Source organism: Pteropus medius, unplaced genomic scaffold (genome assembly GCF_902729225.1).
Source record: "Pteropus medius unplaced genomic scaffold, Ma_sr-lr_union100, whole genome shotgun sequence".
Taxonomy (NCBI): Eukaryota; Metazoa; Chordata; class Mammalia; order Chiroptera; family Pteropodidae; genus Pteropus; species Pteropus medius.
Window position 1 is genome coordinate 9,705,877 of NW_024354502.1, and position 7,138 is coordinate 9,713,014.

General features: G+C 35.9%; 1 long non-coding RNA gene across 1 annotated transcript; it reads right to left on the reverse strand.

Annotated features, from left to right (window-relative positions):
* Positions 1-2,368: 2,368 nt before the first annotated feature.
* LOC120595486 (uncharacterized) lies at positions 2,369-4,438 on the reverse strand. The gene is made up of 2 exons (XR_005650861.1): positions 4,349-4,438; positions 2,369-2,848 (listed from the first exon to the last, which is right to left on the reverse strand). It is a non-coding gene; the product is annotated as an uncharacterized LOC120595486 (long non-coding RNA).
* Positions 4,439-7,138: the final 2,700 nt, after the last annotated feature.

Genomic DNA, 7,138 nt, shown 5'->3' on the forward strand with positions numbered 1-7,138 from the left:
ATCAGAAAAATCAATTTTTGACAATGTTGAAATGGCTAAATGGTAATTAGCCAAGCTTTCAATTATCAGTAAGCTGCTTTGGTTTTCTTGATTTTTTTTTTTTTTTTTTTTTTTGCCACAAGAAAACCCAAGAGATTGAAAAAGGTAATGATATGTAGTAGAAAGAATATGGACTCTGGATGCAGATCAGCTTGTATCTGAATCCTAGCTCTCGTGTAACATTGCACAAGTTATTGAATCTTCTGAGCCACAGTTTTCCCGTCTGCAAAATGGGGTTATCATAAGACTACATAACAACTTAGAGTTGTTATACGACTATCAGATTATATGATAGATGCTCAGAAACATATAATAGCCATTATTCTTTTATTATTATTATTAAAAATGATAATATGAACAAAAAATACAAATATTCTTAAATCCATTGATCTATTATGACAGGTCGACTCAAGAGACGCAAATAAGATATGAAAGAAGGAGCAGTGGACTAGGGGTGAATTTTTAGCCAGTTCTTTCAGAACTTGTTGTGGTGACCCTCAACAAGTCAGTTTCCCTATCTGTACTTCATATTACTTATCCTTAATCACGAACAGGTTAGATCTGCTGTCTAAGGTCCCTAAGCTCTATTATCAATGTTTCAATGGTTTCAATACAACTAGAACTAAAATGGTTATGCGAGTACAATTCCTCCTACATCCTATTTTTGGAATTTGATTGTTTTTAATCAATATCAGTTACTGAAACAAGTAAAGGTAAATCACGTAAGCCTTTGACACAAGTCACCATTAGTCTTATAGTTAATAATGTATCACATTGATATTTTTATTCAAATACTTTTGTTTGTACCAGTGGCATTATTTTAAAACTCTTTACTACGACTTCCTGTCTTCACACTGGCATTTACAATCTGATTTTAATTCAGCAGTGTCACTGGTAGCCTGTGTGGAAAAGTCAACACCTCTACTCTTTTACAGATCTTACTTGGTCCCTTGAAAAGATTGGGGAATGAGGTTGCAACTCATTTATACCAGAAGTTTATATTGATGTATGCGCGAGAGTTATGTGGAATTTCTTTATTTTTCTTCATGCATGTGTGTTTTTCTAATGCTTCATCTCATGTGTGTTCACAGAGGGCAGAAATGATTAGCTTTCATTGTTTTTTAATAAGGGAGGACATATCCAGTGGGAATCTGTTCTATTATTAAAGGCGAGTGATTTACTACATCTGAGTGGCAGAACTTAATGTCGGTTGTGTATATTTCCTACCAACTGCTTCCATGGCTTCAGTCACCCAGTAGTTGATTCTTGTGTTTTGGTACCTGTATGTTGGGATTTCTCTTCCCTCCAGTGAATAGTGGTGTTTTTATTCTATGTTTAGAAATGTCCAAACATGTTTTCTCTGACTGATATTATGATAATTCCCATAAGAAAAGTAATATTTTTGTCTATTTGAACACTTCGTTTTGATCCATTTTGTAGACGCCATATTTCCTCCTTACCTTAATCAGTTTTAAAATGCATGTAAGATACCAGATTGAAGTGATGAGAAATAGGCCACAGAAATCTTGCTAATATTAAAACGACTTGTTCTTACAGATGGGTTTATATTTATGATTAGGATTGAGTTTCTAAGTGCCAATTCAGCAAAAGTCATTTATATGGATCAAGTAGAGAAGCCATGTTAATATCAAAGAATCAGTAACAATCAAATACGAATGTATATAAATTAAAGTTGAGAGGACTATTTCAAAAGTATCACAAATGATTCTTGGATAGCCTTATGTAAAGAATATCAATATCCATTATCAATACCTAAAAAAGACATTTAAAAAAGTAAGAGTTGAAAAAAAATTGAAGGAATATGAAGGCCTCCAGACAAGACTTTGAAGAATTCTCTACCTTGGAAGAGAAGGTAGTCTGTTAGCCTAGAGGGAAGCAGTAAGGCAAAATAGAGTTCTTCTCAATGGACTAGAATTAGAGATGCTTGGCAAATTAAAGATTAACCAATTCTTAGAGTTAGCAATGTGTATTTTCCCTACATATCCCTTTCAAATGTTACTATCATCTTTTTATGCGATCATCGGAAGTTTCCAAGATATTGTTATAACCATTTGACTCATGTCTACGTTATTTACCATATATTTTAATTAGGATTCTTCATTATTAGTTTTATTTTTCTTCAAATGTGCCAAAAGGATATAAAAGCATCCAATAGATTTTTTGTGCTTTATTATAAATATTCTACTTTCTAATGCCTATCTTTATCCTGTGCCTTTCATGTTAATTTTTTCTGGACTAACAACATAAACTATATGAATTAGAGTAGGCTAAGTGGCTGAGGCCATTAAACTCTCAAGAATCGGAAAAGTAACAGAGTAGAAATTTACTATTTTCTTGTGAACCAGGCCTGGGCAGTGGCTTCAAGTCAGCAGTGTCTCTGCTCCACACATAGTCATTCATGGAAACAGGCTAAGATGGGCAGCGCCATTTTCAAAACAGGGCTTCCGAGACTGTCATGGTTTTCTCTATTATAGTCTCCAGGAAGCAGAAGGAGCATGGTAGCACCATCACATCTGTCATGTTCCATTAGAGTAACGTCAATCATATGGTCACGTCTGACTTCAAGGAAGGCTGAGAAATATGGTCCGTTCTGAGCCCAGAGAGAGGGGCAAAGCATATTTTGGTTCTCCATCTCCCTGTATGAAGCCTCCATGTTATGCTCTATCCCCATACTTCTCTTTGATAGAATGAATTGCTATTCCTCTCAATCTTTCTTCACTTCACATCATTTCTGTTTTTCTCTTTTGTGTCCTGTTCTTGCTGCTGAGATCTCATTTAAATAGCATGGCTGAAAACAGAAAAAGTCAACATAGGAAATAATAGGACGCTGATCTTGACATGGTTCTTCAGCTTAACTGAATCTTTTGTTTGCCATCAATAAATGGGATTAAAAGAACAAACATCTGGATTGAATTGCATAGTTTGTATCCATAAAATTTATGTGAGAAAAAGTTTAATATAGTTCAATAATAATAAATACTAAACCTTGCTATTCAGTGAATTGATTGCTCAGTAAGAGCACCAAGTGGAACTATTGAAACAATTTCCATTTATATTTAGTGAAAAATCTAGAGATTATCCAATGCTCATTAAATTTTATTTTTAATTTTTAAGTATATTCAAATTCAGTAATATGATCACATACATTTCTTATATTTAATATATTTGAATTGTTGTCATAATCTCTTATTTAAGTACCTTGGTGATGACACACCAAGGCCAGAGTAAAGCACGTGGAAATTGTGCATTATGGACTAAGCACTCAATAAACCAGGACCATTATTATTGGTTAATAATCAGACAATTATTTTTGCTGTCCTATTACTTGTCTCTTTTATTAATGGCCACCAACTAACGTAATTGAAATTAATGTAGCAGGAGGGAAGCAAGCTTTAAATCAAGAGGCAAGTACTTGCCTTTTTGTTCAGAGTGGGGAGTGGGCATCTCTGAGATTTAGTTATCTTACTTTTTAAGTGGAAGAGAATGCCTCTTGCACCTGTCTGGTGCAGGGATCCTTAGAAATCAAATGAGGTTTTTATGGTGAAACAATTCTAAAAACCCAAACCCAGTAGCTATTTGACTTTTGAATTTAGTCATTTGTAACTGACCCCAGAGGTCTTTAAGAAATATTGCTAATTTTGTTTAAATGCAAATTTAAATCTACATGTTTCCTAAGTAAAAAAATATTTTACTACCTTAGGAAAGCATATTTAATATATACTAATAGGAGCTTTGCGAGGAAGGTGTACCAAAATCATAGAGCAAGTAGGTATTTTCGAAGACAGGGTGGCTTCGGAGTGGAGAAGAGGAGAAAGGAGACTAACTCAGCGAACTCCTCTTGCATTTTGCCAGCAATCACACATCCTGATATCCTCGCATGAGGATAGTGAAGAGAGACCTTCAGGGGAATCGAAATCCTATGGTCCTTAGTAAGCACCGTAGCTTGTGGTTCAGAGTTAGGGAGGTATAGCACTGGGATGGGTCGGTCGGAAGGCCTGAAGAAAAGAGAGTGCAGCTCTGGCATAGCATCAGGTGGCTGGTGGTCACCTATAGAAACAGTCTCACAAATCCTGGAGGTATCATTTAGAATATTCAGTCATTGCCTACTGCTCTTTATAGGTAAATTATGGCTATAGAGATATCTTTGGATTTAGGAATTTAAGATTCCTCTGAAGAAATCTTTTGCAAATATAAAGGGCTACATGGTCATCTTGAAGCTTTAAATGGGCCTGCACTTCTCATATTTAGAGCAAACTTTAAAAATAATATAGAATAAGAAGCCACATACCTATTAAAATATAAATCTTCATGTCATTTATCACATGTTAATTGGTTCGAAGAAATATTTTCCTCCTCCATTCCGGCAGCTGCCTTTTTTTTTTTTTTTTAACTGTTCCACCTCATATTATAGAGCATTGTCTGTTGGGCTTCTCCAGTTATACAGCTGGAATGATAGCTGGCCTCTTGAGAAGGTGAGATTGGACACTTACCGATGGTTTTGCAAAGACACTGAGAGGCTTATATGGCATTGCCCAATTCACTCTTTAATAGTGGATGTGTTCCAATCAGAGCTGGTTGATAGAGAGGGCCTTTGTTTCTGTGACATTTGCTGTATGCATACTGGAGCGAACACAAGACTTAAAAGAAATACATAATAGGTTAATAAAAATTTACTAGATAAATTGATGGTTCTATTTTATAATTCTGATTCTCAGATTCCCATCTGGTTTCTACACATTGGCACAATAATCAAGTTTATGTCACTAGCAATTTCCCATGAAAACCTGAATTGCCTATGAATCTATATAAATTTATGGTATAATTGCAGTACTTTTCCTCAAGCATTGATAAATGACTTTATTTTTGTAGACTCTACTTTGTTTCAAGTTATTCACTTACTTAGAAGAACTTCAGGGTTACCAAAATTCAAGTCCCCACATTCTGCTTTTGAAAACTGTTTGCTCCTGACTAGTAGCCATAAAGTTAAAATATAGTATATGTGATTTCTTACTTATGAGATGGTTGCACATTTCATTAAATAGTCATCAATTAACTCAGCTGGCCCACAGTAATGTGAGACGAGCTGGTAAGAATGGAAATGGCTTGAATTGTACCAAGGACAGAAAGAAATAAATTGGCAGTGCAAAGAAAGTTACAAGGGCTTTTGACCATCATGCTTGAGTTGTTTTTTCCAACCCAGTGAGAATTTTGAAAAAGTCATGATGTACTTTGGCAAAACCCTACCTGTTCCAGTGCTTTGCCTACCACTTCATACTCATCTCCTTGCATTCAGCCTAAGCCATCTCTTGCCCAGTCATATTGTTGGTTTCTCCAGCACACTAAGCTAGAGTGCCTTTGACCTTGACATTCCCTTTCCTGAAAAGCCTAACTTTGTTCTTCTGGCTTGCTGCTCACTTTATTTAGGTCTCTAGTCTAATATATCTCACCTTGAAAGATGCTGCCTCTTCACTCTTTCTAAAATAGCCCTCTCCCTGTCTCTATCACTCTCTTCTTAATTTTTTCCTGACACTGCTTATCTTTATCTGATATTAACTTTTATTTTTATTAGTTCATTTGTTTATTGTTCATCTCCCCACTAGAATCTGAGGTCCAGAAAGACAGGCAGCTTATCTTATTATTTACTCTCTCTTCATTGTCCGGAGAAGTTCGCAGTGTAGAAGCGATGCTCTGTAAGTTTGTGTTAAATTAAAGAATGAATTAATAAACGAATGACATTTTGAAGCCATAAAGCTCCAGTCCTAAATTACCTTACTATCTGAGATTATTCTCTGATCCTTAAAGTGAAGACAAGATGTTTTTTGCTTCCAAAATATTATGAGAATCAAGTAAAATTATGTATGCAGGACTAATAAGCCATAAAGCACTACATAAAAGTTAGTTCATGTCACTGCTCAGACACTGTGGTATAATGCAAAATCAGCTGAACCTGAGTTCAAGGTCAGACTTCTAGTGGTTTTGCCTTTGAACAAGTTTGTAACCCTCTGTGCCTCATTTTCTTTCTCTGCCATGTGATAATAAAATGAGATCATGTATATGCATACACTTGATGATCCGTAATGTGATACAGCAATATGTCATATTGTCTGTATAGAGCAGAACTACTCCCCTCACTGCTCTAATCCCATCTCCTGTGTTCATATGTATACAGAGGGGAACAACTAAGTAACTTACTATTCTGTTGCTAGTCTGATGCTTTCCCAGAGCTAGAAAGAGAACTTGTTAAATGAGTGAAGGTATAAACCCAAAATAAGTAAGTTGAATAATCAGATAAGTTTATAGGCGACTGATGTCAGCATAATGCCAAAACTTAACCTATTTCTTGATGACGCTTTGGCTCTAAATTTATTTTTGGCTAGGTTCTCAGGTTAACCAATTCCCTGGAATTCTTCAGCTGCACAGGGCCTGTGAACATCCTTGACCACTTTGGTTCAAGTGAAGCCATGCATGAATTCAACCTTCTTCAGATTATTTGCTTGTGCTCAAAGCACTGCATTAATCAAAGAAGGAGGCTTCAGTCTTGGGCCTGTTCTCAGAGACTCTGCTGCATTGCATTGCTTTTGATGAAAAAGCTTAAAAGGCAGAGAACAGGAAATCCACTCTGATTTCATTGTTCTCTTTGAACAGTTCTTTCTTCTTGGGAACAATGCTGGTTTGCCTAAAATGACTGATAATCACTACCGTTATTGAACATTAATTCTGTGCCAGGCACTGCACAAAGTAGTTTCCATACATCTTTATATTTCATTCTCACACCAGTGCTCCAAAAGAGAAATTATTATCCCCACTCTACAGAAGAAGAAACTGAGATAGCACTCAGAAAGTGAAAAAAGTTCTACCACGGTCATCTCGTGAGAGCACACCTGGGGGAACCATGTCTATTTGGCTCCCAGGCTTATACTCCTAACCACTACACTAGAACCAATAGATGCCGAAGCCTGAAAGGAGTTTGGGAAAGAATAAAGGAATCATTTCACCTTTCCTATAACAATTTTGACTCAAAGTATGGACTACCAACTCAATCCATTGCTATCAAAAAACCAACGCTTCCATTTCCCAT